The 15,328-nt window shown below is 41.8% G+C and overlaps 1 protein-coding gene across 17 annotated transcripts in view; it reads right to left on the bottom strand.

Moving 5' to 3' along the window:
* baz2ba (bromodomain adjacent to zinc finger domain, 2Ba) overlaps window positions 1–12,799 on the bottom strand; it is a 67,675-nt gene extending 54,876 nt beyond the window's left edge. For 13 of the 17 annotated variants that reach the window (XM_085153513.1, XM_085153520.1, XM_085153558.1 and 10 more), the window contains exon 1: window positions 12,516–12,798. The gene's annotated coding sequence lies outside the window, so the exon portion shown is untranslated. Of the gene's footprint in view, window positions 1–12,515 lie in introns of all 17 variants that reach the window. The other 4 variants (XM_085153534.1, XM_085153594.1, XM_085153623.1 and 1 more) reach the window with 2 other exon arrangements.
* Window positions 12,800–15,328: the final 2,529 nt, after the last annotated feature.

Raw genomic sequence — 15,328 nt, 5'->3', positions numbered from 1 at the left:
TTCCTACAGAGTTCCCATCTTTTCTGTTAACGTCACTTGCTCAAATGGTAAAAAGAAAGGGAGTATGTTACAAGTAAGTAAGTCATTTTGTCTGTCCAGATGCCTTCAAGTGTTTCCAAAGTCTGTGGTACACAATGCAACGCATGTCTGTCATTACAACTCAATGTATCACTGAACAGAAATCACCTAGACTGACTGTGTTGGTAATAACCGAACTGATCGAACTGTAATGGTTCCCCTCATTATCTGTGCTCTTACACAAACACACACACACACACACACACACACACACACACACACACACCATCACAAACTACAGGCACACACAAATACTTTGATAACTCATCGCAGTGATAATGATAACAGAGAGCCAGGTAGGCTGAATTCATCTTCAGCTTTTTTCATAAAGGCCTATTAGTGGATGATTAAAGGATCTCTGCTCACAGGACTTCACCACAGAAAATGATTTGCCAGCCACGAGGCAGGTGAATTACACTGGATAAGAAAGCCAGTGCTGTCTGCCATCATTTGCCTCACTGAGAATCAGGCTGTTAGTCTATTAACCTCATTTTATGGTAGGATCTTACTAGTTTTACATCAAACATTACAAAACACTCTTTTCCTGTGACTGCAGCCTTGTTCTGCTGCTATGTCCTCATAAATTATGTCAGGGCATTGTATTAAGTCTGCAGCAAACAATTAATTAATTATGGATTCATCTTTTTCAATTAGCTAATAGTTAATTTGACATATAAAATATTGAAAGGGTGTAATAAATATACATTAAAATCTTCATAAAGTCCAATATGACATAAATAAAACTGCTTGCCCAAGCCCTTTAGATGGATTTTACTACAACAGAAAGACAAAAAGAAAGAAGGCAGAAAAAGTACAAAACAGTTGAAGCCAAAGTCAATGCCAAGCAAAACATTAATCAACTACAAGTTTGAGGGAAACATGATGTGAAAACTTCAAAGCGCTATTTACAGTTGAACAAATACAAATCATCACGAATGCAAAAAGGTTCACCTCAGCATTAGTTTAGTGTGACAGAATTCACATAGCCGTGCTTTCTGAGTAACACCGAGATATTTGAATGTCTATATACAAGTGATCCAACAAAATCGGTGCCCTAAGTTATGCCGGTGAATTTATTACTTTTTGAGTAACAATCCGAATGTCAATTTAATAATAGCCATCATTGCTTAGTCATTTCCATCTAATTAATGTGAAGGCAAATAAAACCAAACACACATACACACACAAAGAACTATCTCCAAAGTAATAATTACCAGCATTTAAACTCCAGGCATGCTTGCACATGGACAGCATACAACCTAACTGCTATGATGTCTCCCTGAATTGTCTTGTTTGGTTACTCTAATCTACCCCTGTTGCCTCAGCCAAACAGATGTTGACTTTACTTTAAGATTCATACAACCGCTCTCAGGCATCCGCACAGGGTTAAATAGAGGGGTCGAAAGAAAGAAAGAAAGAAAGAAAGAAAGAAAGAAAGAAAGAAAGAAAGAAAGAAAGAAAGAAAGAAAGAAAGAAAGAAAGAAAGAAAGAAAGAAAGTCACGTGAGCCCTCATTTATGAACAAGCTCTGCTGGTATTTGAGCACGGAAAACAAGTGTACTCTGAAAATATACATATTGAGATTGGCCTAAAATCCCCTGCTTTTTAATATTTGATGCATTGTTAGACGAGCGACACTGGCGAGGTGTTTGTCTCTGTTGTCTCTGCTGATCTCTGGCACACCGGGCCCTGTGGGAGTGAGTTAGTGAGACTTGGCCGCAGACATTTTCCTGAAGCCCCCAGAACAAAACAGGCAAGTCTTGACAGTCTGTCCGCCACCGAGTCGTCACACAATCAGTTGCAGGAAACCAATCCCTAAATAGCAGTGATTCATCTCTTCATCACACACAATGCCAGTACACAGTGCACAAAGAAGCTCTCTCTTCCTCTCTCCCTCTCTCTCTCTCTCTGTCTTACCCTATCTGCCCCCCCCCCCCCCTCCCTCCCTCAGTATGGTCTCTCATGCTGCTTAAAAATAAGTGCTTCTCCCAGCTTTCCTTGCCCTGTGATTTACTGGCAGTGTTTAACTGCAGGGCAGCATCTTTTATCGTTACATGATCTGGGGCTGAAAGCTGACAAAATGGAATCTCTGCGCAAGTACTTTTGTATGTGAGTAAGTGTACGTTCAGGGGAAAGATGGGAACGAGACGAGGAATAAAGAACTTATGTGAGAAGCGTTTGCCTAAGTGCAATTCAAATCCCTCCAGCCTCCCAGTGCTGCGTGTATGTGTGAATATACGTGTGTGTTTATCATTCCCCTAAATGGTTTCTTCCTTGACTTGATGGAGCAAGTGCCATCTCGAGGGAACGGGTTACACCACACACTGGAGTAAAGCCCTTTGAGACCAATGAAAAGCTCTGAACATTAGTGCAATCCATTTGTGTGAGCTAGAATATATATATATATATATATATATATATATATATATATATATATATATATATATATATATATATATATATATATGTGTGTGTGTGTGCGTGTGTAATTCCAGTCTTGATTGTATGCTTCGCCCTTTTAGTGCTATGTATGCGCGCATGTTTTTGTGTTGCCATGATAACTTTTCTCTTCGCTGCATTAAGCAATACACCTCCATTTCCTGCTTTTCTTTGCAGGATAAGTCTGTCATTACTGAGTACTGACTTCAGTTGCACTTTGATACCAAAAATGCAAGCAGCTGAATGCTGGTGCATGCTCATGGTAGCGCAGGCCTACACAACAGGTTTAGCGTATCGCCACAGCCTTGATGATCCATCAGGATGACGTGTGAAGGTCAGAGTAGCCGTGACCAACACAGCTGTCACATCTCCTCCCAGCACCCTCTTGGCTAACTGGCCTTCCAAAACACTCAGCACAAAACATGGCCAACTGGGGGAGTACAGGGGCCAGGGCCAACAGAACATGCCTACAACCCAGACTGGGCTGGCGTTCGCACTCCATGCTGTAACACAAGATGCTGCAAAGAGGCAAATCAGAGCTGTTTTTCTGCAATGGCAATGCAAGTATGACAAGAGAAACCGGCAATGGAAAAACATTATGACGTCTATTAGTAGTGGCTTTTAAAATTTAATTCAACAGCCGATAAAGCCGCAGTTTTAAATGACTACCAGAGGAAGATACAGTGGAGCTGTGTGGAGAGCAGATGTGAATCCACTTTGATTTCCGTGCCTGTGTGTGAGTGCGTGCGCTCGTGTGTGTGTGTGTAGCTTCTATTAAATGGATCTGCTGTCTCCTTGATCAAGGGAGTCAATAAAGGGCCAGTGCTGTCAAACCCTCAGGGGTAAGTGTGTATGCACATGTGTGTTCATGTTTGTCCATGCATGCATGTGTGGCTGTGTGTGGTTGTGTGTACTTGTGTGTTACGGACAGATTTTGAAGTACTCTGACAGGTGAGTGATTGAGTGCTTTCATTTCCCTCCAGCGACAACAAGACACTCGCACACAAACACCTGCGCAGCACACACACACACACACACACACACACAGACACACACAGTGGTGGATGAAGAGAGAAAGAGAGAGAGCTGTTGTTTCCTAAAGGATGCTGCTCCTGCCTGCATGCTTAAATTAGCTCTAAATGTTTGGATTACACACGGGAGCTCTCACAGAGGATTTAGCAGCCATAGCCTAGAGTCCAGGGGATGTGTGGATGTTTCCATCTACGCACACGCACACGTGCACACACACAAACACACGCACAAAACGAGTCCACACACAGATCACAAACATAAGTCACTCTAATATTACTCCATACATTCTGTAAACACTTGACAACACAATTTAAGTTTCATCCAGTGTGGACTAAAGATGGAGGGATGCTAGCAATTTAAAAAGCAACACACAGCTTTAAATGGTGTAAACAGGAACAACACACATCATTTCATTCATCAGGTTTGTTTTTTTTTTTGCTATCGGCAGAAAATGTTTTCTCATTACGCTTTTTTTTTTTGAGTGCAGTCTCGGCTTCTGTTGGTGGGGGGAGGATGGAGTATGCCAGCAGACGCAGAGACGGGGAGAGAAAAGGAGGAGAGAAAAAGAAGGGGAATGAGGGAGGTCAGCGCCCCCAGTCTCAGATAAAGGCCCTCTCCCTCCCTTCTGCCTCAGCTTTTCGAAGCCCCTGCCAGGATCGAGAGGCGTCTCACGTTACAGCTGTCTCTCAGTGTCATCGTTCAGAAAGAGAGCGCACAAGCAAAGAGCGGGAGAGAGACAGAGAGAGGGAAGGACAGACAGAGACACAGAGAAAAAGAAAGCGGGACAATGCCACAGACTGAGCAGGGCTAGGCTTTCGTAGCTGGACAAGAAAGAAAAAAACAAACCAAAAAAAAACAGCAGCAGCAGGTTAAACTGGATGAGGAAACCTTTGTGATTTGTAATGTTAATGCAACATACATTTTCAGCACAATGTAAGAGCATTTCAAAATCACTGATATGTGCTTTGACCTTTTCAAGACAAATTATTTCAAAATGTAGTGTGAACGCAGCTAGTCAGATCATTTCCTCTATGCCACCTGGGACTAACTGAACACTCACAATTTCCTAAGAAGAAGAAAAGGGGGAAATTATTGCCTTTAATACCTGGTGTCGTGTGCAGTGAGACGAGAGAAAGAGAAACACGCTGTCCTTAAGAAAAGAACAGGGCTATAAGAATGCATGCTAAAGGGCTTTTGCAGATTAGCCATTGGTGAGTTGCCTCTCTGCTCACGAGTATCCCTTTTTAACCTTAAAATGCTAAAAACAGCCGCTTGTTCCAGGTCCAGTAATGACTAATCCGATGACTGCCAGCATTTTCAGCTTGCACTACAAACACTGTAAGGCCTTGCAGTTCAGTTCTGAGTTAAGTTACATTTAGAGTCGATGATCATTTCTTCTCTACAATTTTGTTTTCTGAAGAAAAATACAGGATAGCCCCCTCAATTCATAAAAACTTTATGAAGGAAAGGGTGCTGTATGCGCACATTTTTACTCCAAACTATAGCGCTTACACAGCCGACTCAGTGCGAGGTGATCCTATCAGCGTGTTTTACATAAAACACAGTTCTCAACAAATGCACATATAGCTACTGCACAGCTCCAAACTGCTTTCCTATTTGTTTTTCCTCTCTCCTTGTCATTTCTCATGGCATTTGTGTAGGAGTTAAATATTTTAAATTCTGGCTTAGCTTCAAGCACGCTTTGCCAGCGCAGCTAAAATAAAAAGCCTTTGTGGCAGCAGTGACCAGATTTTAAATGCTGAAGAAGATCAATAAATGGGGGGCTGTCGAGGCGCAATCTCATGCATTTGTGTGTACACGTTAGTGTATGTGTGTGCTGTCCCTATACATAAATGCCTGTGTTGTGACAGCAAGTGTGTGTACGTGCGCCTTAACACCCACCGAAGCTCACAGCTCCCCTGCCTGCAACAAGCTATTCTATAGTATCATCAAAAACCCCACTGACCCAGGAGGCACACCAATAGAGAAACCAATATCATTCCCATTCCGACATCCGAAACATTCTTCCCATTTCTTTTCCCATTCCAAGTATCCTTCCCCATCCAAGCATAGCCAGCATGGGAGAATGCGAGAGAAATGTGTAAGTATAGGCCCCCTGCTGCAGATGTCAAGGTGTGGAAAACATCAGTCTAAATAGCAGGTTTTCCAGACCTCAATGCCAATTCCATAATCAAGTCCCTGCTGCAAGAAAATGTTGGTAACCGAGACAGGGAGGACAAGGTGGGAGAAAAATGACAGAAAAATCCAATCCAGCCTCCTTCAGCTAATGTTAAGAGACTCTGAATGTATCTATTTCACAAAGCCAAGAAACACTGATGTGATTTCTTTTCAAGAAAATAAATGCTTTCATTATGCTGCCATCTTTCTTGCCACTCTTGCTTTTTATAAAGGCCACCTTAAATGGATGCTTTCAGCTCACATAAAGTGATAACCTTCTTTGCTACGTCTTTAGCACATGCAGCACAGACACACAATTATGAGGACTTGCATGCTCGCCGCTGTGTGGCACGGAGATACACACGAAGTACATCTGTATTTTTCGCGTCCTCACTAATGTATAAAACAAAAACAGCCATGAAGTGGAAAAATCATCAGGACCTTTAGAGACTTCATTAAAAGAAACTAGCCTGGACTTCCCAAACAAGGCATCTCTTTGGAGGGGGAAAATCAACCTTTTCACCTTGCTGGTGGAAAAACAGGCATCCCAACGAGACAGAGCATGCACAAACAACCTTGACTTTCATCAAGGAAATTCTCACATTGAATGATAAATAGAGGCCCAGGGGACGAACGGCAAAGAAGCAGCTTATCGCCTTTCCCTCCCAAATTTGGCCGCTCTGTCTTCTGTCTCCTGAAAGTCAACGCCGGGTGACCCACTTGCACTTTACACTGCTTATTGTTCGGTAATTAATCCGCCATATGTAATCCACACAGAAATGTAGAAAAAATAAAATGGGTGTTGATTTGTTTAGTCTTAATTAAGAGTCGAGATTGTTTACTTGCTTCTACAACAGAAAGGCATATGCCCAATCTCATTAGTCTGTTTTTTTAAATGTAGCTGCATTTCTCACTGTACAGATGGATGCAGATAACTCAGCAAAAGGACAGGCACAATATTAGAAGAGGCTCACTTTAAAAGCTGCTGTCACCAAGCATGCACTTTAGACAATTATTTGTGGATCCTGATGACTATCAGGACGTTCAGAGAACAGGCAGTGTTACCAAAATAGCAAGGTAACATAAGGTTAGGTAGATCAACTGAGAGCTCACCAACTTCCCAGCTGAGAGGACATTAACCTGCGAGGCCATGTGGACACGTATCAATAAGTGATCTGCCTGCATGGGCCTCTAACACACGGCTCACAGCACTAGACCAAAACGAGGACAGAGAAGCTTCAATTTGATCTGTAACAATATGACGCACTGTTAATCTAATGCATGGAAGCTTTTAAGGCTTTTGCTAAAATGCTGCTTCTTCTCAAAGGACCATTAGTCTTTCCAGGATTAATGTCTACTTCAAAAACATCTGTTAAAGTCCTCAGTTTCTTGGTGCATTATTTCATTTGTCATTATTTTATTTTTTTGCTTGTGCATGCACATTCACGAGTAAAAGACTGACCGACGACTGGGAGTGTGTCTTGCATTAGTTCTTGAAGGATCTGGTTAACACAGAGCAGATCTCTACTTCCTCTTTAAATTTCACAGCTCTGTGTCAGCGCTAACATGCAGAGATTTGACAGGGCTCCCAGATGGCCATTATTATCAATAGATTGTTTGCAGATCTTATTAATCTCTGACTAAATATAACTTACTGACATCAATGCATTGAAACATTTAGGCTGACTGAAGCACTTCAGACAGAGCTTAGTAAATATTTCAGTAATGTACATGTGTATGGTAATGTGAAAGTTTATTTTTGTCTTTCATTATCAGTTCAGCCTCCTGCTGTTGTGGTTAAAGAATGCATAAATCAGCCACTTTGTCATATTTTGTCACACAGAAACTACAAAGCATGGTCTAGTAGCCCAGAGTAAAATCATGTAATCAGTGAGGGGAGACGCAGTAACCGAATGCACAATATTGAAATAGTCGCTAGAATTTCAAATAACCCTTTTTTTCTTTTTTCTTTTATCGTCAGGATCTGCATTTCCCCTAAAAAACACTGCTTGATTCATTTTAAGTCTTGATTTGAAGCATAACGCCACTTTTATAAAGGGCTGTACAAACAGGAAGAGACTGGCAGAGATGTGGCAACATGAAATGTCAATGAAATTCAGAGACCGTTAGCGATGCAAAGTGGGCGGGCCCTGAGTTAAACTTATCTCAAGTTTGAGGCGAGCATTACAAGCGACTACAAGTGAAACAGCTGACTGACATATAACGAGGAGGTAAATTCTGTGTTAGACCTGCAACAGACCGCCGACCTGTCCAAGGTGTACCCTGCCTTTCATTCTATGACATCTGGGAAAGGCTCTAGCCCCCAGCCATCACCTACAACCAACCATCATTCACAACGTGCAAAGAGCAAAATACTTCATATGTGAACGAGGCTCTGGGATGGCACAATCAGCCAAGGGGACACTTTTCATATTTTGCATTCAAGGATTTACTTTGTTAATCACCAATGATAGTGACATCAAGTAAAAAGAATTTGAGGTTAAAATCAAAATCTGCAACTAAGACCCTATTCACGCCTGGCATTACTAGATGTTGTTAGTGATCCAATACGAAGTGTGCTGCTCTAAGTAAAGGTCTGAGCCGCACAGGAAAAGAGCACCTTGGGTCACACTGAAGGACCAGCTATTTAACTGATGTCCTCGGTGTAAGCAGAAGCAGGTATTCATTTGGGTGCCAATTAAAATGTGCAACAGCAGGCGCCAACAATATCAGGCAAAATAGATTCTCTTAGATTGAAAACACTTTGATTTCCAATTGGGCCAAAGAGTCAATCAGCCAGTCGGAAAGCAGAAGATTAGAGACATCATCGAGCTAGACTGTATAGCATTTCTTATTCTATTAATTTCCAGAACATTATTCAAGGGAAGTACATTAGAGACGGCAACACATTTCAGTCCCTGTACGTGTTCAGTGTTAAAGTGAGACCTGATCACAAGTGGTCGCACGGGACGAATGTGGAGGCATATTCAAATATACAAGGTGTGAACCTAAGCTGACATAAACTGCACGATACACTCCTGATATACACACTAAGAAACTGTACATGCTGTAAGTTATAACATCACCCATGTTGTAGGACTTTCATTTTATACACTTGTACATTCTGCACATAATACTATGTTTTTGCACATCTGGTTGAATTATCACTGCATTTCATTCGCTTTGTCCCAGTGCTTCCCACCATGGAGATAAAGTTAATTCTACCCTAATCACACAAAATGCATGTTAAACAACAAGATCTAAGCTCTACTCACTCATCACAGAAGTTTTTAGGAACACAAACAAAATAGTGTGTTAGCTTTTCTCATTCAAAACAGGTTAGTGCTCAGCATATTTAGGAGGAAAGCTGTTAAACTAAAATCTAAAAGCATACATGATATGAATAATAACCCATTTATATTATTGCCCGTTGTAATGATGCACCATTTAAATTATCAACATATCTCATAGTCGTGTTTGATTTTTGTTCCTTTGCCTTTACTGTATTCACACCAGTCAGACTTAAATGACAGTCTGTAACCGAGGAAAACCCTGGTTTATGCGTGCGCGTTTTTGTTATTATTTTGTTTTTATTTCTCCCTCTTGCTGAACTGTTTGTCCAATTAACCAGCATGACACTGATGTGACCCAACAGATAAAGACCAGCCACTGCCATTGGTAAATGTCATCTCATTTGCTGATAGGCTCATATCTGTCAACGAGGCTGTGATTGGCTCAGTGTTCAGCCGATATATGGAAGCGTCCCTAATAGAGTGGATGTATTTTTCATCTCATATTAAAGTTTTAAGCAAGAGTTCCCTCATACCAATGACTTGATCATTCCTGTCATGCACACCTAATAAATCGCACTTCATTTCATCTGTAAAAGAACACAAGGATGGGTTTCCTTCAAAAATGAGAAAAAAAAAATAGATAGCCCCCATATTCAATAGCAAGGGATTATAGAGAATTCAGCCTTGTGTGCACATGGGATTGTCTTCTCAAAAGCTGTCCAAGTTCTGTCAGATTCAGCACCCCCAGACATAGAGCTCGTGAACCTAATTTCACCTAATCAGCTTAGTCAATAGCAACCGTTTGCTGTGACTTTGGTAGACATGCAAATAGGGCTTAACTATGTCTATCCTTAATTCCTGAATGTTCAAGTCAAGCAGAAGTCCTCCTTTATCTCTTCAAAAACAACAGTTCCAATTTGAGAGGGAGAAGCAGAGAAAGAATAAAACTCCAGCCGCGAGTTGACTTTTTTTTTTCTTCCCCTTGGCCTGGCAAGGAGAGACATCTCTGATTTGAGTGTGCTTGAGGTAGCACAGTGTGCTTTCATTTCAAACCAACATGGCAAACAAACTCTGACAGATTTGTTCCCCTTTTTTCACTTTTGCTCTTGCTCAGTCTCTCTCAAATTATGAGAAAACACGCTGCACAAATATATTACCACTTCTTGTCGGTTTGTATGTTCAGCTGCAGCATTTGCGCACACACACACGTACACGGGAGCACAAACACTCACACACATATATTCAAACAAATCCGCACCAAAAAAAAGATGCCAACAATAGAGAGTTGTGATAGAAAACTGGGAGACACTGTTCCGTTTCAATTCACTGATACCACTAATGGCTTCTTAGCAGCTCCATGAAATCAAGCAGCTGTCATGTCGATGCATCAGCAGTGAGAGGAGGGAGAGCCATCCCCATAAGGACAGAGGCACCGCGCCTTCATGTTTGGCTAAACATCTGCTCCTCTGCACTCCAGCTTTTGCAGCAATAAACGGGCAAACAAAAGAGGTGGGAGGTGAAATGATCTGATTTTCCATTTCAAAGCATTTGTTCAGTTTGTTTTCTTTGTCCCCCTCCTTCCACTACACCCTCCAACCCTAAACACCCTCCTTTTTCTCAAACTGCTTTACAGGACACGGGGAAGAAAAGTGAGATCAAGTTGTAACTATAAGGGCCAGGGACACTTTTTTTGTGTGAGATGGATGACAGAAAATAAATAAGGTCACCATTTTCCAGTCTGCTAAAAGTCTTCAGTCTAAACTGTTGCAAGCAAGTATCATGGCTCAGCTAAGAGATAATCCAAAGGAAGGCTAGAGGTGCATGTGTGCCAGTGTGCACGTCTTAAACCTGTCAATCTAGCAAACTTATCGCTCACAGATCTATTCAGCTAAACCACAACAGCTGAAGGAAGAAGGAAGGACCTGTTTTTTAAAAACATAATACTATTTATATAACTTTTGTGAGTCTAATCATACCTAATCACTATACAATTAAAATTATATTTAAAAAAAAAAAAAATCTTCCCTTAATATCATTCCAAGTAATTTGCCCTTATAGCATTCCTTCCTTCCTTTCTTTCTTCCTTCCCCCCTCCTTCCTTCATTCATTCATTCATGTTTAGCTGCAAAGACAAACATTGGGCAGCACCGAGTAAACGCCGATCTCACATTTATCAACAGTATTATCTTAAAACATCACAAATGCGCCTGTTTATCGACGCCTGTCTCAAAACACCAGCCTCTCCACTTGCGTCTCAAAACAAGAGACTCCTGACATGTAACCACACGTCACTTTGTATTTGCTTTTTTAAAGCACCAAACATCGAAGTAAAACTGCCTTAAAATGATCGTCCGCGACTCTATCAACCACCTTAATTTCCTTTCAAAAAGGAAAATAAAAGAACACACACGGGACGCGATCCCCCGTCTCGTTTTTCCCCCTCTACCAAGTGTAAAACTTTGGTAAAACTTGAGGAAAAAAACGTCCATTTCCTTTTAAAGTAGCCTGGATGTTTGTATGTGTGTGTGTGTGTGTGTGAGAGAGAGAGAGGGGGGGGGGGGTGCTTTGGTGTGGGGGGGCGGTGGACGAATTTAAAATAACCAAGATGGCGAGAGGCTTGTTGTTTTGGAAGGGGCAGAAAAAATGGAGGATATTGTAATATACACAAAGGGATAAATTTCAACAACTCGGCCAAGCGGCTGCTAGCTTGCCTGCACGCCTCTCGGTTTGAGGAAGCGACCGCGATAACAGCTCCCCAGCAGGCTGGCCAGCAATACGACTAGCGACACGACAGGGGAAAAAAGCTCAAACTCTGAACCGCTGTACAAAGAGAAATTAATATTATACGTCCAAGTTAATCCAAACTGAAGGGGGATATTTATGTATTTGTTGCCTAATTGTTTTATTTTTCGTGTCGGGGGACTGTTAAACTGGATGGCTTTTTAACGGACGGACTAGCGAGGACCAACGGCAGTCCAGTGCCTCGTAGTTGCCCCCCCCCCCCCTTTAGGTTACAACATCCACTACACTGAATAGGCAGCCAAAACAGCCAACAACTGTACATTTTCACGGTTGATAAATTAAAAGAAAAAGAACAACACAAACAAAACCACGAACCTTTCGAAAAAGTTTAATTTCGTTATCAAATTGCGACCGAGTGAACGGTGCGAGAGAGAAAAGGGAAAAGAGGGACACAAAAGACGATTTCCACTATCAGGTCAACACTCCGAAGAAGGAGAGGAGGAAAAAAACACTTCGTTTTTTTCATAAAAAGGAGAAAAAACTTTAACCAAACGTACCGCTAACGACTACGGGACACACGGACTGAATGAATTACACCGCAACGAGAAAACAGGAAAGTATGTATAAAGCAGTTTACACGAGCTGAAAAAAGCCAAGAAACTAGAAACGAAGCCAAGCGAGCTCTCTCCGTACGCAGCTCATCGCCTGTTCTGTGACGGGGCGAAAACAGCGTCAGTGAAAATAAAACACTTACCTTTTTTTAGTTTCGACACTTTACTTATTTCCAGCGTGGTTTTTTAGTTCAACTAACACTTCGGCTCGGTCTTCTTCTCGCCTCTTTTTTTCCTTGGTCGGTTTTGGTTATGAAAGAGGTCGGGGACGAATGATAAAGAAGGGAATTGGGCAGTAATTGAGTCTCGGTGTGTGAGTGTGTGTGTTAGTTACTAACAGCAGATTGAAGGAGACTCTTCTCAAGGTTTATTCAGCTCCACTTCAAGGAACCGACCTGACGTCAGCTCACTACTGCCACACAAAGAAAACTTATTATTTGTGCAGCGGCCGTAGTAAAGGAAGGATACAGTAATTGACCGTTATTACTTTAAATGCGACATTGTCATTAGGTCCACGGCACTGACAGGGACGTTGCGGGAACTTTATTTATGATGTTGTTAGCGCCTTATCCGCTGATGGTGTAAGAAATAAACAAACCTTTTTTAAAAAAAATAACTTTTATACATTCTTAACCATTTTAATTAATTACTATAACTTGGATTATAGCTTAAATTTTATGATTTTTTTTTAAAGAAAAGTTGCCTAAATCCTCTCATTTTGTCTTATTTGTGGATTTATTTTGAAAGGTGAAAGTTGTAGGCACTTTTAGAATATCGCCAAACCTAATGATAACGGGTGTTTTTGCTTGATTGGGCAGTATTCAACATAGTTACAGATGATCTATCTGTCTGTCTCTCTTTAAGCCCCCACAAGATGTTACATGATCAAGCAAATACAAGCCAGTTACATAAAGGCTCCAACTTAGGGGAGGCATTTGTGAAACAAAACCAGAAAACGGGGCAGCCCTTCATCGGGTTTGGATCAATACATTGCCTGGCAAAGACAGCCATCTGTGCCTAATTGTATGCTTTACATCCTCTTCTAAACACACAATAAGCAACAGGCTGAACGTAGGCCCTCTGACCCAGACTGGGTTTCCAGACGGGGGAAGATTATTTCATTCAACTGGAAAACAACAAGGGGGTGGGGTGGAGAGGTGGTGGTGGGGAGTTTTTTTTTTTTTTTTTTGCAGATGGAGTGGGCAACTGTTCTTATGTGCCCCACCCTGATGAGGATGAGGATGGGTCACAGCAGAGCTGACTGGTGTGTGTATGTGTGTGCGCGGGTCTGTCTCTCTTGCTGCGTGTCACATCACCACTGGTTGTATCCATTTTAACAGGTATTATAGTGGATTAACAAACTGTTCACTGTTAGTTTATAGACACCTCATAAATCACACACAAACAATGAACTCATTGTTAGCAGAGTGATGGAGTATTGGTTTACGGGCACATTCATATTAATGCTTCATAAACATTATAAATGACCATAAATGTATCCTGATTCCTCTCTCTTTCTCTCTCCCTTTCTTCCTCTCTCCCCCACCCCCTCCGTGTCTCTCCTCTCTGTTCTTATGTCACAGCGTCTAAAAGTGTCACCCCAGTGTTTTTGATGCTATTGCAAGAATTGCAAAGATGTTACTCAGAAGTCAGTCATTTTTAGGTGTAATATTAAAAGAAAGAAAAAAGAAAGGTGAGGTGGTGTTTAGGTGGAAGATCCAATACGGCATTCACTCGAGTTTTTGGAGGATGGACACAGAACCCCTTATTCAGCTTGTGGTGTCCAGTTAAAGCCATTTCATAAGCGTGCTCTCCGTGTTCTTTGGTCATTGATTTTTTTTTCTCTCTGCCCCTTTCCATTACCTGTTGAGATTGGGGGGGGGGGGGGGGGGGGGGGGGGGGGGGGCTCTTCTTCAAACACACACACAAACACACTCTCAAAATCCTCTCTATCTGTCTCTCTAGCCACTGGCACCCTGGTGTATTTCTCCATCTCCTCCGCCTCCTGTAGCAGGAATGACAGGCCATGAGGAATGACAGTGGCTGTGTTTGTCATACAGTAGCGGCAAGAAGCAAGGATTTTTAATTGCATTGGAGAATCTTCATTAAAGAGAGCACATGGGGGCGGGAATGGTGGGGTGGGGGGTGGGGTGGCGTGTGTGGTGGTGGTGGGTGGGTGAGTGGTGGGGGCACTCTGAGCATCGTCATTAGGAGAAGGCGCTAGTAGCATAGAAGGGTGGGCCCTCTTTGCATGCACACTGAGAATGCCTGCCGTACCTCGGTCATTTGTAACATAATAAGTGCCAGCACAATGACTGCAATGCGAGAAAGCACACCACAGGGAAGAGAAGGGGGAAGGGAGACAGCATGTCTGTCTAAAAGAGGGACTTTTTTTTTTTTTGTCTTGATTAGAAAGTATAATGAGCCACTAAAGAAACAGGAAAAAAAAAAAAAGGATCTCTCCTGAGACTGATGGAAAACAAATTAATCTGGTGATTTAAATTTAATTATTATTTTTCTATTAGTCCAGCATGCAAAGACAGGGACAGCCATCACAAGCGAGGAGCTGTGCTTGCATTTATTGATTTTCGCCCAGACACATTCAGGGAATACAGATTGCTCTCTTCCCCACACAATCCGCTATGTGGGATTCCATTAACACGAGAAGCTTCCAGCAACTCTGAGATGTTTAATTTGAACACCATAAATGGAGCTTAAAATAGTGTTCACACACAAGAAAAGTGGCCTAAGGATGTCTTTTTATGCAATTGAATTAGCCCTCACTTATTGTTGTGTCCTACATAATAAGTATTAAATAAACACCCAATAAATTAAATTAAGACAATGTTCTGCTGTATGAAGTGAATCGAGCGCTATTGTTCCTCCCTGCCTCCGATTATCTTGCACTGCTATAACAGTTGAGTTTAATTTAATCTTTTGTTTTGGATTAATGTAA

This window comes from Neolamprologus multifasciatus, chromosome 1 (assembly GCF_963576455.1).
Source record: "Neolamprologus multifasciatus chromosome 1, fNeoMul1.2, whole genome shotgun sequence".
Taxonomy (NCBI): domain Eukaryota; kingdom Metazoa; phylum Chordata; class Actinopteri; order Cichliformes; family Cichlidae; genus Neolamprologus; species Neolamprologus multifasciatus.
Note: the sequence above shows the minus strand (reverse complement) of the source record. Positions and strands in the feature narration are given on the sequence as shown.